The sequence below is a fragment of the Garra rufa genome, unplaced genomic scaffold, assembly GCF_049309525.1.
Source record: "Garra rufa unplaced genomic scaffold, GarRuf1.0 hap1_unplaced_002, whole genome shotgun sequence".
NCBI classification, from domain to species: Eukaryota; Metazoa; Chordata; class Actinopteri; order Cypriniformes; family Cyprinidae; genus Garra; species Garra rufa.
In genome coordinates, this window is record NW_027394277.1 from 13160233 (window position 1) to 13180218 (window position 19986).

The 19986-nt window shown below is 42.2% G+C and overlaps 1 protein-coding gene and 4 non-coding genes across 5 annotated transcripts in view; 4 read left to right on the top strand and 1 right to left on the bottom strand.

Annotated features, from left to right (window-relative positions):
* LOC141305375 (uncharacterized) overlaps nt 1-19986 on the top strand; it is a 566500-nt gene that overhangs the window by 73500 nt on the left and 473014 nt on the right. The window lies entirely within an intron of this gene.
* Nucleotides 16146-16264, top strand: LOC141308089 (5S ribosomal RNA). Its single transcript, XR_012347013.1, has one exon. It is a non-coding gene; the product is annotated as a 5S ribosomal RNA (ribosomal RNA).
* Nucleotides 17068-17186, top strand: LOC141306673 (5S ribosomal RNA). Its single transcript, XR_012345631.1, has one exon. It is a non-coding gene; the product is annotated as a 5S ribosomal RNA (ribosomal RNA).
* Nucleotides 17271-17389, top strand: LOC141306545 (5S ribosomal RNA). Its single transcript, XR_012345503.1, has one exon. It is a non-coding gene; the product is annotated as a 5S ribosomal RNA (ribosomal RNA).
* Nucleotides 19707-19822, bottom strand: LOC141307974 (U5 spliceosomal RNA). The gene has a single exon (XR_012346897.1). It is a non-coding gene; the product is annotated as a U5 spliceosomal RNA (small nuclear RNA).

Below are 19986 nucleotides of genomic sequence, written 5' to 3' on the forward strand. Positions count from 1 at the left end.
CAAACGTTGAAGTATTTCACTGAATTGAACACTGACCTGAACTTCACTCCTTCGATGTCTGGTGTATTGTTAATCTGGAGGCAATCAACAGCAGAGTTGTAGTTCTCTTTGGTAAGTTCTGGTCCACACAGATTTGGGTCAGCACCCTGAAACTTAGATTTCGTCAGTACCTGCAGAAGAACTAAAGTTTTCAGTGAAGCCACCAATACAGTGAGAACCCAGATTATCACCAGCAATGCAAAACAAAGTCCCTTTGACTCTATTTTCATCTGATGCAACAATCCCACTGTCCTCCAATTCTTTCAAGTCTGCTAGTAATTCAGAGAACACATTAGCATGACCAAACTCTTTAAAATCTTTCTCCCTGTACAGTAAGACAAGAGACGTGTGGTCTGTGTTTGAGCGTAGACGAAGTGGCAAGTTTGCCGGTGATGCATAAACAGCTAATACCTTGTGTTTTGTCCTTGCAGAGCCTAAAGGGTTAACGACTTCAAAGGCATCCTGGTAGAGTATTAGCTTGAGGCATGATGGGTTTTGACCAAAAAAATCATTTGATTTAAACAGCTTATCACTTATGTCACACAGAACATCAGCAGGAGGCTCAGTAGAGGGCTCTTCTGATTTCTGCCACAGATCAGACTCTAGCAGACATCTCAACGTCTCTCTTAAAGGAACACTCCACTTTTTTTGGAAATAGGCTCATTCTCCAACTCCCCCCGAGTTAATAAGTTGATTTTTACCGTTTTGAAATCCATTCAACCGTTCTCCTGTTCTGGCGATATCACTTTTAGCATAGTTAGCATAGATCATTGAATCCTATTAGACCAATAGCATCACGTTCAAAAATGACCAACGAGTTTCCATATTTGTTGTATTTAAAACTTGACTCTTCTGTAGTTATATCGTGTACCAGTGGAAATGCAAAGCTGCTAATTTCTAGGCTGATAAGATTAGGAACTGCACTCCCATTCCGGCGTAATAGTCAAGGAAGTTTGCTGCCGTAATATGGCCGAAGCACGCGGAGTATTTTCAGAAATGAGTTCCCAGCTAGTTTAGTATTTGCACATGTGCTGCGTGGTATTACTGCTCCTGCTTCAGCCTTATTACGGAGGAACAGAGGGCGCGGTCACCGCCGCGTCGGGGACCGAGAAAGCGGACGCCGCTGCCTTCCCGCGAAACAGCGTCTCCACCCCCGCCGCAAAGCAGGGGCGCTTCCGCATAGCCTCGGCGCTACGGGCATCCATCGCCAGGCAGGCGTAGATGTATTGAAAACGTGCGGCCGACGCCGCCTCGAAAGACATCCCCCCTGTTTTGGGAACAGAGCGAGTGGTCGCCTCCTCCTCAAAAAAAAATCCTCCCCGCTGGACCCATCTGAGATGGCTGCATTCTGTCACGGAGAGAGGGAGGGGATCTGGGTCCAGGTGCAGGAAAGAGAATTTATTAACAAAAAGTAAACAAAACACAAAAAGGCCAAACACGGCACAATAAACAGAACAGGAACACGATCTAGAGCTAGAGTCTTCAGGAACACAGAGTAACAAGACAGAACATAAAGACAATGCAGCCAGCATGAGCAGTGAGACATGAGAGTTCTTATAGTCCAGATAATTGTGAGCAGGTGTGAGTGTAATCAGTGCTAATGACAAGACAGAAGTGAACAATCAGGGAAGTGAACAATCAGGGAAGTGACCTCAGGTGGCTGAGGAAAACCCCACAGCCCAGATCATGACACTTGCAGCCTGCTTCAATACACCGAAAGAAACAACGTGGCTCATTCCTATGCAGTTTACAATGAAGCACGTAGCCCCTTGATGACTGAACTACCTTACCACAGAAATTACAGGTTAACATATCTCCATGTACTTGGGTAATTCCTCCCTAGCAAATTAAGCACGCCAAACACAGAAGCTAATCCAGAGCAATGCTTCCCTCACCACAGTAATGCTAACTCAACCTCACTCATAAAAAACTGCTAAAATTATTTATAAACACTGGGCTGGTGGATTTTTATAACAGAGATAACTTTAAGTTGCATGTAATCACCTCACCTCGAATTAATTGTAAGCTGCCAGGATGTCTACAAATGGGCTCTATGCACGGAGCCACGTGACGTATTTTCGAAAGAATTTTAGAGTGCACACCTTTTTCCGGTCCTGCTGAAGCTTGCCTGTGTTCTTCCTTTGCATTTGGCAATTGTTACAACTACTTCAGTTATCTTGTTTTTCATTGTGTTTAACTTTAAATTGTATACACGCGCGTGTGTGTACAAGATTACATCCAAGAGGACTAAGTTTTCCTTCCAAAAGAGAGAGGACAGCACAGCTAGCTACCACTGCTGTGTACCACAATGCACAGCATCGTCAAGGTGTAACTCTTTTTTAAGTTTGCACACCTTTCCGAAAGATGGTGAGTTACAGAAGAAGTGGGTAATTAATATACGACGAGACTGCTTCAAGATCACAGTTCATACAAGAGTCTGCAGTCGTCATTTTTCACCTGCTGATCTGATCGAGCACACTACACCAGGCGGACGCAGACTTCTGAAGAAGGGGGCTGTTCCGGTCCTGTTTGAGTGGAACAGCTACTCTCTGCCTGCCACTCGTCCTAGTGTTTGGGACCGGACCGAGGGACCAAACACCCCTGATCTCCCTGATGATGAGGAGCCAGTGATGGAGGTTGACTGCCATGACCACGATTACTGCTACACCACTGAGCCAGCAGCAGTGGATCTAGCCCTGGGCGAGGCTCAGAGTTCACATCGAGCGAATCATTCGGAGGGTGAAGGAACACAAACTGTTCAGTACAGTCATTCCCCTTTCGCTCACTGGTAGCATCAATCAGTTTTTTGCTGTTGCCTGCATTTTGGTCAACAACCAAAATGAGCCGCTTGTTTAAGCCTGGGCCACTAAATCCTAATTTGCCATTGTAAATAGATTGTTACAGTTCTATGTTGTTTGTGTCATTTTTCGTAGTAAAAAGAATTGTCACCATAATCATTTGTAAATAGTAAATTTCATAATCAAACATCTTGTGTATAGTTATGTAAAAAATCTAACAACATGAATACATTTGTAAATCATCATCTTATGTGTTTTAAGTTATTGAGTAAGCAATTTGTCTTGTAAAACTATATTTTATAAATAACATTCACATATTATCTTTTTAGGTTACCTCTTTATTTATTTGTTAAAACAAAGTCACATCAGTATTTCAATGTATATAGACCGACAGACATGAAGACATGTTAAACCCAAGCATCATTAAAAAAACCTTTGAACATACTGCTATACTGTGTCATCACAATCATCACACAGATACAGCTCAAGAGATTGTGTTATTTAAAGAAATGTAAAGTTAATCATGTGAATGTATCAGTATATCAGTATGTTTGTTGTTGAGTGTATGTGTAAATGGAAACCCAAGTAACAAATTACATCATTAACATATTAACAAGGTAGAACTCTGAACTAAAATAACAATGTTGTAAAACAGGATTAAATCAGGTCAGAACCAGAGGTAATGAGTACATAACTAAAACTAACCAGAACTATGACAGAAAAATTACAATTTTACCCTAGTTCAAAGACAAGAACTTGGGTAGGTAAATGTAAAAGAAAAACAAATCGCACCTCAGCTTAATACTGTCTAACACAACATCATCTCTGTAGATCCGCTACACAAACATATCATCAATGGCACACACAACAAAGGCGCACCACTGCATGCCGGTGATTAGGAGTTGCCCCTGGACCTGCCAATAGTAAGCATGGCTATGCTTTAGCTGGTGTTTGCCATGCTCCATTGTGAGGTATCTGCAGTCTACGTAGCTCTGCACATTGGGACACTTAACTTCAACAAGACCAAAGCAAGGTCTCTCCAGGCTATCATACACAGACCCATCCGGTGAGGCTCCGAGCCAGGGAGCGTCGGGGTGAATAACTAGTCCACATTTAGTCAAGTTCAGATTTTTCAAAGTTGCATAGTCCTTTAATGCTCCAGTCTCCATGTCCAGCCCTCTCTTCATTTGTTGTGTCTGTCTTACACCCCGGATAATCCTTTCTGCCAGGTTTTCCGCTGTTCGCCCATCTCTCACATGGCATACTGGGAAGCGGTCACTCTCTCCTTTCTCAAGACATGCCACTCAGGTGCTGCACTCTGGCCTCTTGTTGATGCTTCGATGAGGTGAGACTGTGGCCAGGTTACACCCAGTGATGAGAGGTGCAGCTGTTCCTGGCTAGTTGGCACAAGGTGGCAAACTGCAGGTGGTATGTGGCAGTCTTCTGGTGGCAGTTGAGGAAAGGGAGGGGCATCTGTATGTGTAATGATACCACCAGGTGTTGGTAGAGGATGGTGGTAGGACAAGATGCTCCCAGCCTGCACTTTCCCAAAGACAGAGTCAACAAGTGGTTTGTCATCAGAGATGTTCATGTGACAGATCAGTGGCAAATTGTGTGGGTCAAATCCAGCATAATGAGCTTGAGGGTTAAGTGTTGAAGGGACAGGCAAATCACCACTGTAGGCCTTCTATACAGGGTGGGCCATTTATATGGATATACCTTAATAAAATGGGAATGGTTGGCGATATTAACGTCCTGTTTGTGGCACATTAGTATATGTGAGGGGGCAAACTTTTCAAGATGGGTGGTGACCATGGTGGCCATTTTAAAAGTTTGGCCATCTTGGATCCAACTTTTGTTTTTTTCAAAAGGAAGAGGGTCATGTGACACATCAGACTTATTGGGAATTTCACAAGAAAAACAATGGTGTGCTTGGTTTTAACGTATCTTGAAAAGTTTGCCCCCTCACATATACTAATGTGCCACAAACAGGACGTCAATATCACCAACCATTCCCATTTTATCAAGGTGTATCCATATAAATGGCCCACCCTGTAGTGTTGACCTAAAAGACAGCAAAAAGAAAACTGTTTTTAAAATGCAGTAATGTTTGTATTGACAATTAGGTATTTTGGTGGAGAAGATCCAGCTTTATACTGTAAAAATAACTGAAGATCTCACTAATAACCTGCTACAATTTGTTATGGTGCCATAAAATGTAGTTGTAATAACTTTAATTTGTCAAAAATTCATAGTAACATTTTTCTAAGTTACAGATCTGGCCATTTAAAATGCGCGCGGGAAGTAAAGTGGTCTCGCGTGACGCCGGTGTATTGCGAAGGATCCTAGAAAATGCTCTGACACAGGAAAGACATGATCAGTAGGGGGCAGTCATGTAACGCACTGGACTGGAGCAGGCTGAAAACTAAAAGGTACGGTAACCTGGAGGGGACACATTCGGTTCACTTATGTTTGTCGTGGCCACACATGTGAATTCGTGGGAACATCATATTACTTTTTGTCATTGCCACGAGATATTAATTCCTGGGAACGTCATATTAGGTCGAGGCCACAAGATCATTTTGTCGAGGTAACGACATCCTTATGTTTAATGCATAAACAAACCTGCGTGACAATAACCCAGGATTATCAGAGACAGGTTTATTAATATTTTTTATTTTGAGTTAAGAAATGTTTATATTAATTGTTATAGAAAGTAATGCAATATTAAGTTATATATTAACAATAGGCAATGCTGTATATGCGAATGTCTGTGCGCGATGTAGACAGCATTCAAAAGTTTATCAAGAATTTATTACATATAAGTACTTCAAATTAAATAGCCCTGCAAGAAACATTTTATGCATCCTTAAGTCTTATCCATTAATTGATTCTCTTTTTTTCTGTAATAAATTTATTATTCGTTTATATTCAGTATGTCCCCCTTAATTTCGATCTCTTAACATTCCGAATCTAAATGATAAATGCTGACATGCCATGAAAGCTTTGATTATACTATATGGCATATATTCATTTTTAGTCTAATTATAACCTATATAGTGTTTCATTGTCGAGTGAATCATTCACGTTCCATTTGTAAATCGTATGGTCACACACGGGCATTAATACAATCATAAAGTCAAAACTTTATTGGCATAATTGTAGTTCACAATATTTGCTAAATATATGCCAAATAGCATATATAAAGTTATTTAGGTTAAGCGATTCACAATAAAGAAAAAAGTAGATAGCTCTAAATCACTTATTATTTATTCTTATTATAGGTTATTATTATTTCAATACCTGGTTAGGGCTATTTATTTTTAACGCCTGACAACTATGCCAATTCCCAGCAAACATGCCCGTTCGGGGCCCGCGTGGGCCCACTGTGGGCAAAAAATCTAGCCCATGTGGGCAGCCCGCTGTGGGCCCCGATACCGGCGTGAAATGCGGGGCACGTGTGGGCCCCACACTATTGGGCCCATGTGGGGCCAGAGTGGGACAGCCCAAAAGTGTGGGTTAAGTGTGGGCTGGCCCACACAAAGCAGATTGGGCCCCCAATGGGGCCGATTGTGGGCCCATAAAGAGTGGGCATGCTGTGGGCACTGTGGGGATAGTGTGAGAATGCTGTGGGCTGGGTGTGGGCACTGTGGGGATAGTGTGGGCATGCTGTGGGCTGGGTGTGGGCACTGTGGGGATAGTGTGAGAATGCTGTGGGCTGGGTGTGGGCACTGTGGGGATAGTGTGAGAATGCTGTGCGCTGAGTGTGGGCACTGTGGGGATAGTGTGGGCATGCTGTGCGCTGGGTGTGGGCACTGTGGGGATAGTGTGGGCATGCTGTGCGCTGGGTGTGGGCACTGTGGGGATAGTGTGGGCATGCTGTGGGCTGGGTGTGGGCACTGTGGGGATAGTGTGAGAATGCTGTGGGCTGGGTGTGGGCACTGTGGGGATAGTGTGGGCATGCTGTGGGCTGGGTCTGGGCACTGTGGGGATAGTGTGGGCATGCTGTGCGCTGGGTGTGGGCACTGTGGGGATAGTGTGAGAATGCTGTGCGCTGGGTGTGGGCACTGTGGGGATAGTGTGGGCATGCTGTGCGCTGGGTGTGGGCACTGTGGGGATAGTGTGGGCATGCTGTGGGCTGGGTGTGGGCACTGTGGGGATAGTGTGAGAATGCTGTGGGCTGGGTGTGGGCACAGTGGGATAGTGTGAGAATGCTGTGGGCTGGGTGTGGGCACTGTGGTGATAGTGTGGGCATGCTGTGGGCTGGGTCTGGGCACTGTGGGGATAGTGTGGGCATGCTGTGCGCTGGGTGTGGGCACTGTGGGGATAGTGTGAGAATGCTGTGGGCTGGGTGTGGGCACTGTGGGCATGCTGTGGGCTGGGTGTGGGCACTGTGGGGATAGTGTGAGAATGCTGTGGGCTGGGTGTGGGCACTGTGGGGATAGTGTGGGCATGCTGTGGGCTGGGTCTGGGCACTGTGGGGATAGTGTGGGCATGCTGTGGGCTGGGTGTGGGCACTGTGGGGATAGTGTGAGAATGCTGTGCGCTGGGTGTGGGCACTGTGGGGATAGTGTGGGCATGCTGTGCGCTGGGTGTGGGCACTGTGGGGATAGTGTGGGCATGCTGTGGGCTGGGTGTGGGCACTGTGGGGATAGTGTGAGAATGCTGTGGGCTGGGTGTGGGCACTGTGGGATAGTGTGAGAATGCTGTGGGCTGGGTGTGGGCACTGTGGTGATAGTGTGGGCATGCTGTGGGCTGGGTCTGGGCACTGTGGGGATAGTGTGGGCATGCTGTGGGCTGGGTGTGGGCACTGTGGGGATAGTGTGGGCATGCTGTGGGCTGGGTGTGGGCACTGTGGGGATAGTGTGAGAATGCTGTGGGCTGGGTCTGGGCACTGTGGGGATAGTGTGAGAATGCTGTGCGCTGGGTGTGGGCACTGTGGGGATAGTGTGGGCATGCTGTGCGCTGGGTGTGGGCACTGTGGGGATAGTGTGAGAATGCTGTGGGCTGGGTGTGGGCACTGTGGGCATGCTGTGGGCTGGGTGTGGGCACTGTGGGGATAGTGTGAGAATGCTGTGGGCTGGGTGTGGGCACTGTGGGGATAGTGTGGGCATGCTGTGGGATGGGTCTGGGCACTGTGGGGATAGTGTGGGCTGGGTGTGGGCACTGTGGGGATAGTGTGGGCATGCTGTGGGCTGGGTCTGGGCCTGGGCACTGTGGGGATAGTGTGAGAATGCTGTGGGCTGAGTGTGGGCACTGTGGGGATAGTGTGAGAATGCTGTGGGCTGGGTGTGGGCACAGTAGGGCAAGTGTGGGCACAGTAGGCATGTTGTGAGGCACAGTATGTAGGCCAACAGTATGCCCCGTGTGTCATTTGTTAACAAAAGTTAAAAGTTAGTTTGGTCCTACAGAGTAATGCAAATCTATTGGCTCCAGTTGCTCACAGAATACCCAACTTTCCCAAAAACCTGTTCAGGGCCATATCTGCAGAATACCATCAAATAACTATTAATGCATATGCAGTGCAATTGCACTTCTTTAAAGTAGCAGTAATAAATTGAAGGTCATGTTTTTCAAATGATTTATTTACAGCAATTAATAATAGTAGTAATAGTAATAATAATACAGAAATTTTACTTAAAACACCAATACAAAGCAATTCAAAACAGTAATTGCCACCAAGAACTACAGAACTAATTAGAAAATGTAAATTAAAAATGATTTCCTTCAAGGGCACCAGTGCGTTTTTCCACTGCAATTCTGGCCCGTCCTTGCCGTCCCCCATCTCGGTCTCTGGCATTACGAAGGCACGTTTTGATGCAGGTTTCGACCTCACTTGCAGTGGCTCGGCTGCACTTTGTCACAGCGTCTAAGTAAGACAGAAAACAACTGAATTCTGAATTTTAAAATCAAAAAAGTTTCTTCAAGTACAGTATAGACCAGTGGTTCTCAAAGCGTGGTACAAGTACCACTAGTGGTACTCAGACTCACTCTAGTGGTATGCAGAGGAATCACTAAATTTAATATAAATGAATGTTAAAACAAGGGCCGGGACTCGATTAAAATTTTTTATCTAATTAATTAGAGGCTTTGTAATTAATTAATCGAAATTAATCGCCTTTTAATCTTATATAAATATTTGACCTGAGAACAGTGAGAAGTAAGTTTTTTTAAACCAGGGTTTTTGCCTCTACAAGCTATTATAGACACGCTTGAGGAGAAAGAAGAGATAAAGGATAGGAAAGATATTAAAATCAATTATGAGAAAATAAAAGCAGCAATTCCAGTAGAATGGATAGATAAAATTGAGAGAAATGAAAAGGAAAATAAAAATGATACAATTGAGGTGTTTTTAAGAATAAAAGAAGAGAATGTCAACTTTGATGCATGTGTTATAAAAACATTTTATTTGCTTTTTTGTAATGATGTTTTTGTTAAGCCCAGAGCAAATGAATACTGGGGAAAATTGTTTAATTTGTTGGATGTGAGAGAAATATGGAAAAATGTAAGGAAGTCCTGTGTTAGAAAATTTTGATTTTCTATTAAGACACAATTGTATATTAAATGAAATGAGATTGTTTAATGTCAATGTCAATGTCAATGTCAAATTTATTTATATAGCACCATTTATCCCAACCGAGGTTGCCAATGTGCTGCACATATTTGTAATAGACAATTGCACAATACAAATAAGCAATAAAAACATCATAATAAAACAAACATTTCAATACAACTTCCTCACTAAGTATATGCTAACTCAAAAAGATGCGTTTTTAGCATAGTTTTAAAAACAGATAAGGATGAAACAGAGCGAATACACAGAGGTAAAGCATTCCATAATCTGGGGGCAGCTACTGAAAAAGCCCGGTCTCCTCTGCACCTCAGCTTTGACTTTGGGATACATAGCAGTTTCTGGTTAGATGACCGGAGAGACAGAACCGGACGATACTCAGTAAGTAATTCCGAGAGATACGGAGGGGCCAGACCGTTTAATGATTTAAACACCAAAAGAATCATTTTAAAATTCACTCGATACCGCACAGGCAACGAGTGCAGAGAACGTAAAACTGGTGTAATGTGCTCCCGTTTTTTAGTCCTAGTTAAAAGTCTAGCGGCTGCATTTTGAACCATTTGTAACCGGGATAAAGCTGACTGGCTAATCCCAAAATATAGTGAGTTACAGTAATCCAGTCTCGTCGTAATGAAAGCATGGATCAATTGTTCAAAATTTTTTCTCGTCAAAATGGGTTTAACTTTAGCTAGTAATCTAAGCTGAAAGAAACACGATCTGACCACTGCATTGATGTGTTTGTCAAATTTCAGCTTATCATCAAAGATAACCCCTAAATTTTTAACCCAAGGTTTTACAGAGGAAGATAACTCACCAAAATGTATTGTTGGTGTACTAACAGAGTCTGAAGGACCGAATACTATTATCTCAGTTTTACTCTCATTAAAATTAAGAAAATTTAAAGATAGCCAGGCTTTCACATCAGCCAAACAAGTCATGAGTGCTTCTAAGCCATTGGAACTCTTTTTTAAGGGCAAATATTAGGGGTGTAACGATTCATTCATTTTCTCGATGCATCGATTACAAATCCTGCCGGTGCATATGCATCGATCTTGAAACATGGATTTTTGAATCGTGAATCGTTTGTTTCAGTCAATAATCGATTTAATATTTTAAAATCGAATGAATCGCGATTATATAACGAATATACGATGGATAATTTAAAAAAATAAAAATAAATCTTAAATTAGTTGCGTCTGCGACGTAAAGTGCGCCCTCACTGCAGTGGCGCAGTGGATTACGTCACTAATCTTCAATTCGCGCCTGTTTGTTGTCATCTGAATAAAAGCAGCAGTGCACAATGGAGGGCAACGAAGAAGGAGAAATTTGCAAGGCACCAGCCAACATGAGATCAAAGGTTTGGGATTACTTCGGTTTTCACAAAGTAAATGGAAAGATTGACAAGTCCGTTGCAGTTTGCAGACATTGTAAATCTGAGTTAAAATACTTTGGAAATACAACGAATCTCCGCAGACGTCATGCCATTAATATAGACATACCTGCACCTAAAGCATAAGTATTTCAGGGTCAGACGTGAGAAGTGTACAAATACAGTGTCTTTGCTGTATTTACACACTTTCTTTGCTGTATTTATACACTTTCTTTGCTGTATGTACACACTTTCTTTGCTGTATTTATGCACTTTCTTTGCTGTATGTACACACTTTGCTGTATTTCCTAAATGTTCAGGAAATGTGTGCAATGTTTAGGCTACTACTATTATAAAAGCACTTATGGTGCATTGAATATGTAGAAGTAGTATTATTTTTCTGGGTTTACTTGCCTTAATGTATTTTGAGTCCTAAGAAGTTGAGCTATTGAACTGAAGTCCTGAATCAAGTTATTAAATCTATTGAATGGTCATGAATTTCCCAAAAAATGATTTTATTTGCTCAGATACAGATGTATACTAAGATTTACAGAATAGAATCGTTAATAATCGAATCGAATCAAATTTCATTGTTAATCGAATCGAATTGAATCGTTCTGATTTGCAAAAATCGTTTTTGAATCGAATCAAAAACCTCTGAATCGTGAATCGAATCGATTCGCTGTCTACCCAAAGATTCACAGCCCTAGCAAATATATTTGAGTGTCATCTGCATAGCAGTGAAATGACAGACCATGCTTCCTAAAGATAGAACCCAATGGCAGCATATACAAAGAAAAAAGAATTGGAGCTAAGATGGAACCCTGAGGTACACCACATGCTAGAGGAGCTGACTCAGATGAGTGTTCACCCATATTAACATTAAAACGTCTATTTAAAAGATATGAATTGAACCATTCAAGAGCGCTTCCTGTTATGCCTGCGCAGTGCTCCAGGCGAGTAAGAAGGACTGCATGGTCAACAGTGTCAAACGCAGCACTCAAATCTAGGAGCACAAGCACAGAGTGGTTTCCAGAGTCGCCAGTAAGTAGAATATCATTTAAAACTTTCAGGAGTGCAGTCTCTGTAGAGTGGAATTTTCGAAAACCTGATTGAAAGACCTCAAATATCTTATTTTCATCTAAAAAACTCTGCAATTGTAGAAGCACTATTTTCTTGAGGATCTTTGTAATAAAAGACAAATTTGAAATTGGTCTATAGTTCTCTAAAACAGTAGGGTCTAAATTGTGTCTCGTGAGCAAAGGATATACTGTAGCATGCTTTAACACGTCAGGTACATAACTAGTTTCAAAACATTGGTTAATCAAAGTCACAAGATATGGACCTACTGCATCAAGAACTTGTTTCAGGAAAAAAGGAGGCAAGATATCAACGGCAGAGCCTGACGGCTTAAGCTGGCATACTATTTCTTGAAGATATTCAAAAGAAATAGGTTTGAATTGACTAAACTCTGCACAACAAACAGAGTAGATGGACGGATCAGAATCAGGGTGAGATATCCCCCGTCTGATAGAATTAATCTTGTCAACAAAAAATATCCGAAAATCCTCACACATTGTTTTTGAAACAGCAGGGTACTTTGAGACCGTTGGGTTGACAACAGAGTTAAAAACAGTAAAAAGGGTTTTGGGCCTATGGAAATTATTATTGATAATGTCTGCAAAATACCTTGATTTTGGTTTTTTCAATGCCTTCTGATAATTAGATAATGAATCTCTTAATAATTCCAGCGAAATCTGGAGCCGGTCCTTTTTCCACTTTCGCTCCGCCTGTCTACAGATTTGCCTCAAGGCACGAACGTTATCGTTAATCCAGGGCTCAGATCTAGGTTTGAGTTTTAAAGTCTTTACAGGCGCAATTGAATCCAAGATAATCAAAGAAGTGGAGTTAAATTTAAGTAGGAGCTCATCTGGACTCAGATCACACTGACTTATGTCAACTGTTTGAACAGCATCACAGAAAGCTAATGAAAAAGATTTGCTAGTAGATGGAGTAATTATTCTAGATTTACGGACACATTTAGTGGCTTTAGCACAAGTTGGTACCCAGGGAACAGAAAACATAACAGTTTTATGGTCAGAAAACCCGTTTTCAGTTACTTCAAGCTCATAAAGTGAAATGCCATAAGAAAGCACAAGATCAAGAGTATGTCCCGACCGATGAGTCGGGACATTAACATACTGATTGAAATCAAAGGCATTTATCAGATTAGAAAATTCTTTAGATAATGAGTCCGTTGTGCAACACACATGAATGTTGAAATCACCAAGGATTAACAGTTTATCAAATTTGGGTAGAAATTCCCCCAAGAAGTCTGCAAACTCGTTTAAAAAATGTAAATTGTGCTTAGGAGGACGATAAATCAAAGCAACCAGTAGTGGACCATTCAGATCAAATGTAAACAGCTGCAGTTCAAAACTCTGATAAGCATGAAACATAGTTTGGCTGCAAGAAAATCTGTCTTTAAAAATAGAAATCAGTCCTCCACCACGGCCTGTTGTACGTGGTGAATTAAAAAACAAACAGTTTTGTGGCAAAAGATCAGAAAACGGACTTAAGTCCCCATTTGGAAGCCAGATTTCAGTAATAAATAAAAAATCAAGATCCCGCGAGGAGAAGAAGTCATTAATAATAACAGTCTTATTTACCACTGATCTGGCATTTAGCAACGCCATCCTTAGACCAGGTGGATTTTCAGTCGACTCCAAATTCCAAATCCGAGAAAACGTTGACGATTACTCACACAAACTCCAGCGTGGTGAAAACGAGGCGAGCCGTAGGCAGGTAGCGGAGCAGCTTCAGCCATAGTCACTGAAGTGTTCTTATTCCATTGATACACTGGGTCCAGAGAGCGCCAGCGAATGAAGAAATCGCCGACCAAGCCCTTCACACGGAAACCCAGAAAGGATCGACGTGACTCTCGTTGTTGTTGTTGAGCCAGGAAATGCTTCAACTTAACGGCAAAGCCACCCCGTCTTCCGCGTTTTCTCCTACGCCTCCTCACCGGTAGAGAACACGGCCAGTGGCGCAGGTAGCCAGGTATGGACGTCAGAAACGGAGGTGAGTGAGATGAGCCGTTTCGCGCTTGATATATCAGATCATTCGTACTAGTTTGCAAACTTAAAAGAGTTAGTCTGTCATATATCAATATTGAGGAAGCGCATTGTGTTAGATAAAAGATCAAACAGCATAAAACAAACAAACTAAGGACTGGACCAGGCGTCCGACGGCAAGCCACACACAACGGCGCCATCTTGAAAGATCTGCGTGAAATTGGGAAAGCAAAAGATGCGGTATGCAAAGTATGTTATGAGGAAGATGAAGGAATACTGCATATGTTTTTTATATGTAAGAAATTAGAATGTTTTATGAGGAAGTTAAAAAAGATGGTGGGAAAGTTTATAGGTGATCAAAGTATAATACAAGATGGATGGGAAACTTTATTACTATTTGGTTTCAATGGAAAAGCAAGTAATAAGTATGCTCTTAATTTATGGTTATCTGTTGCAAGACATGTAATATGGTCTAGACGGAACCTAATGAAAAAAGAGAAAAAAGATTTATCAGTATGTGTATTATTTAAGCATAAGTTAAAGTGCCCCTATTATGCCTCATATTCAAATATGATATTTCATGTAGTGTGTCATGTAGCTGTATGTGAACATAAACTATCTGCAAAGTTGTGACGCCGAAAGTGCACTATAAATAAAGTTTTTGTCTAACAAAAAAAAGAGTCGGCTCACATTCGCCTAAACGAGTCGTCAGCAATTCGAATCTTTTTTCTGTAACGGCCACACGTCACGAGCAACACATTTGCGTAATGTCCGCCCACGTTCAATTTCGCGAACAACTTGCCCGCCCACAAACAGTAGGCCTACCATTTTCACGCGGATTAACGTTACATCATGTCAAGAAGACGCATGCCCTTCCGAAAGATGAAACTACCAAGAATGAGTGGTTAACATTAATTTTTTCAACAACACCTCAGCAGTACAATTCCAATCTTGTGTTGTGTTCGCGTCATTTTACTGATGACTGCTTTTCCAATCTTGGGGAGTAACGTTACAACGCGGGATTCACCAAACGCTTGGTTTTAAAAAATGGATCAGTGCCCAGTTTATTTGGACCGGCTTGCTCCTCTGAACTTCTACCTGTAAGTATGATTAATAATTGTATTTTCTAGCGATCGTTCAAAATAAGTCTTTGTGTACGTTATGGTGTGTAACAACCCCGCACATGTCTTGGTAACCAGCTAACTTGCGTTTCTGTAGTTCTGTTGTTCAGCTGTGCGTGCAATGTAGTCTAAAAATTGTGATTGATGCAGCTTGACTGTCTGTCTGCCTTATTAGTTTAAGTAATGATAAACGATGGCTTAACGCAGTGTTATGGATTGTACAGTGTTGAAGTTCACAGCGTAGTGGTGTGCCCGGTTCGCTTCCTGGAAACGTCCTGCTCCAGTCGTGCTTGCAAAACAGTTTCTTGTTGATGTGACACTTCAACCGTTTCATCGTCAGACTCCGGCTCGAATTGATAGGGTAAAATCGAGGCTATCTTTTCTATGCATTAACAGGTCTCCGCAGCTGTCATTCAGTTATGCCAATGGGCGTTTCGTTTTGCGCTGTAGCGGTAGACCAATCCAAAAGGACTGCACCATCTGACCAATCACAGCAGTGAGGGCTCACGGAAAGGAGGGGTTTAGAGAGACTGATTCTTCGAACTGCTTCACACGAGTCGTTTACGAATCATTTAGAAACGGGGTAAAAATAAATCTAATTTTGGAGAAAACTAAAGTGTTTTTTGAACTTGCATACATGTAAACCTGTTTTAAGAGACTATTACAACAATATTAACTACCTTTAAAATGGCATAATAGGGGCACTTTAACTAATACTATAAAGATCCTGTATGATTATTTTAATATGACAGGACAAATGGGGATTTTTAATAAGTGCATTGTTGATGATAATCCTTTCATTACTAAGACATGTACCAGTTTTGATCTAACACTGCCTAATTGCTTTTAAAAGTTTTTTAATGTTTTTATTTTTGTTTTTGTTTTCTTAAACTGTTTTTGTTGGTTTGTATGTGGGCATTTGTAAGTATGAATAATAATAGTATGAATGTATTGATGTAATAATATGTAATTGTATATTTTTGAATAAAAAAAAAAAAAAAATCTCGTCTGATCTCGGAAGCTAAGCAGCGTCGGGGCTAGTTAGTACTTGGATGGGAGACCGCCTGGGAATACCAGGTGCTGTAAGCTTTTGCCTTTTCTTCACAATTTATATAATATGCTGGCTTTTACGGAGGCTGATCTTTAAATAGCCCACATTTTGGAGCAGCCCTCGCTTATGGCCATACCGCGCTGAGAGCGCCCGATCTCGTCTGATCTCGGAAGCTAAGCAGCGTCGGGCCTGGTTAGTACTTGGATGGGAGACCGCCTGGGAATACCAGGTGCTGTAAGCTTTTGCCTTTTCTTCACTATTTATATAATATGCTGGCTTTTAGAAAGACGTGTTTTACCGCTCTATTTATTACAATCATTTAAATGTATTATAGAGTTTTAAGTGTTTTACATGTTTTTTAGGCCATTTTATTACTCTTAACATTTTAAGTGTATGTGTCTTTAATAAATGGATGGTTGGCCTGTCATGTGACTAGACACATGACAGGAAGCAGGAAGTACAACTGTATAAGAGAGCAGCATGACAAACAAAGGACAGTCACCAAACTGTTGGATTGAGGAGTTGCTAATTTTAGAGCTCAACTTTCCATTCACCACCTGCAAACTTTGGATTACACTTTCTGTGGATTGCATATACACAATGGTGGACACTCACATTGGACTTATCAACACACTGGGATTCTTGGACTGTTTTTAGGGTATGGACAAATGAACTGTATTCTTTTAACAGAGTTTACCTGTTTTTAGGGTATGGACAAATGAACTGTATTCTTTTAACAGAGTTGACCTAGTTTTATCGTGTTGTTTTAAAGTCTTTTATGTGAACCTTGTAAATACACCAAATCTATTTAACCCAATTTTCTTTTATGTCTCATTCTTTTAACCACTAGTCATCTCTCACAGTTAAATCTGACCCCATTTTAGTCTTGTAACTCGGCTGATAAGGCCGATTGTTACACTTTTATGGGAGACCGCCTGGGAATACCAGGTGCTGTAAGCTTTTGCCTTTTCTTCACTATTTATATAATATGCTGGCTTTTACGGAGGCTGCTCTTTAAATAGCCCACTTTTTGGAGCAGCCCTCACTTATGGCCATACCGCGCTGAGAGCGCCCGATCTCGTCTGATCTCGGAAGCTAAGCAGCGTCGGGCCTGGTTAGTACTTGGATGGGAGACCGCCTGGGAATACCAGGTGCTGTAAGCATTTGCCTTTTCTTCACTATTTATATAATATGCTGGCTTTTACGGAGGCTGATCTTTAAATAGCCCACATTTTGGAGCAGCCCTCTCTTATGGCCATACCGCGCTGAGAGCGCCCGATCTCGTCTGATCTCGGAAGCTAAGCAGCGTCGGGCCTGGTTAGTACTTGGATGGGAGACCGCCTGGGAATACCAGGTGCTGTAAGCTTTTGCCTTTTATTCAATATTTATATAATATGCTGGCTTTTAGAAAGATGTGTTTTACCGCTTTATTTATTACAATCATTTAAATGTATTATAGAGTTTTAAATGTTTTACATGTTTTTTAGGCCATTTTATTACTCTTAACCTTTACATACCGACCAACCCCCGTTCCCTGCCGAATCTGGTCAGAAACTCATTAGTCCGTCTATATTCGTCAAATGCCTATAAAACTTGTTCACTTTATCTATAGGTTGACGAAGTTTAGCAGTGGGCAATATACTCGTAAATGCGGTGTTAAAGGGATAGTTCACCCAAAAATGAAAATTTGATGTTTATCTGCTTACCCCCAATGCATCCAAGATGTAGGTGACTTAGTTTCCTCAGAAGAATACAAACAAAGATTTTTAATGAAAACCGGTGCTGTCTGCCAGCCTTATCATGGGTGTGGATGGGCACCAGACCTTTAAAAGTAAACAAAAACATGCACAGACAAATCCAAATTACACCCTGCGACTCGTGACGATACATTGATGTCTTAAGACACGAAACGATCGGTTTTTGAGAGAAACTGAACAGTATTTATATCATTTTTTACCTTTGATACACAGCCACGTCCATCTGTAATGTGCACGAGTTTGGCATTAGTCACGTCACATGAGCACGCGCTCTAGCGTAGAATATGCAAACGCCGTAAGGGGAAATCAGTGAAAAGTCCCGGATGAGTTTGCGCAAACTAATGTAATCTTTTAGCTTTAAATCGGTTTAAACAATCAGGATAAGCGCAAGTATTTACCATTTTGAATAGCCGCTATACCCACAATCTCTGTGCTCTGTGTAAACAATGAGTGTCGTATACATGCGACAGATCGCTTCCGGCGTTTGCCTATTCTACCACAGAGCGCGTGCTCATGTGACGTGACTGATGCCGAACGCTTACTAAGGAGAGATGGACGTGGCGTTGTAACAAAGGTAAAAAATGATATAAATACTGTTCAGTTTCTCTCAAAAACCGATCGTTTCGTGGGGTCGCAGGGTGTAATTTAGATTTGTCTGTGCATGTTTTTGTTTACTTTTAAAGGTCTGGTGCCCATCCACACCCATGATAAGGCTGGCAGACAGCACCGGTTTTCGTAAAAAATCTTCGTTTGTATTCTTCTGAGGAAACTAAGTCACCTACATCTTGAATGCATTGGGGGTAAGCAGATAAACATCAAATTTTCATTTTTGGGTGAACTATCCCTTTAATTCCAAACGTTCTCCCTCTATTCCGAGCATTGGTGGTTCAGTGGTAGAATTCTAGCAGTGGGCGATATGATCCACGTAAATGCGATGTTACTGCCACATGATTTCCCATCCTTTTTTTCATGTTCCCATTATGAAAAGTAAAAAAAAAATAGTAATAATAGTAAAGTGGTCCAAATGAGGACCCCCTGTAATGTGTAGCATTCAAGATATTGGGAGACTCAATAAGATCAAGGCAGGTTGATTTGTTTTTTTCATGGAGTAGTGGCTCCTTATGCTGATGTCGGTGAAGTCAAGTCGGCTGGGGCGAAGAACAGCGGATACAGCTCCTCGTTAGTATAGTGGACAGTATCTCCACCTGTCACGCGGAAGACCGGGGTTCGATTCCCCGACGGGGAGACCCAGCTCTTTGCTGCTGCTGAACGACTCATCCAAAAGATTTTGGTGCTGACAGAGGTCACAGAAGGAGTTCTGCTTCAACGTCAGCCAGAGCCAAAACAAATGCGTTGGCCGGGAATCGAACCTGGGTCAACTGCTTGGAAGGCAGCTATGCTCACCACTATACCACCAACGCAAGTTCCAGACTCCAGCTTTTAGCCATCTGAAAAGAATGCTTGAAATGCACAAGTCACTGATAGGGCAAAAGGAGCTGAAGCCATCTTTGTTTGTATCCCGTCATGTACGAGAGAGTGCTGTCTTTCCATGCGGGCTAAAGAAATCTGGAGCTGCGACGCAGAAAGCGCAAAGGCCGCAAGTACAGAACGTGGTGAGGCGCGCTTCGTTCCACCGCCCATTGGCTGGTGGCCAGTTTTACTCTTGACACTCCAATACAGCTCTGTTGTGAGCAGAAAAGAATGCTGGAAGTACATAAGTCACTGACAGGGCCAAAGTAGCTGAAGCCCAAGGTTTGGATCCCATCATGTCATGAGAGTGCCGTCTTTCCATGCTGGCTGAAAAAAAACGTGAAGTTGCGACACAGGAAGCGCAAAGGCTGCAAACACGGTGCACGAGAAAGCACGCTCTGCTCCAATGCACATTGGTGTGTGGTCAGATTTAGTCTGCTATTGAAACTGCAGTGCAGCTCTGCTGTGAGCAGAGCACCCAAAAATACAGGTCACTCGGAAAGGTTCCCCTCCACGGAAATCTTTAGTAAAAGGCGAAAGATTTATGCGTCTATGAAGAGAAACTCGAGTTGTGTGCCCATGCGCTTGAGCATGTGCGCTCCCTGTGGTAAACCACTATACTCACAAAGGGTAATCTAGGGTGCCGATAAGATTTTCATCTCCCCCTCACTCCAAATGGGAGGAGTAAAAGTTAAAAAGTCTCTTCCATCATCCATTCTCGCCTGCCACACAGGAG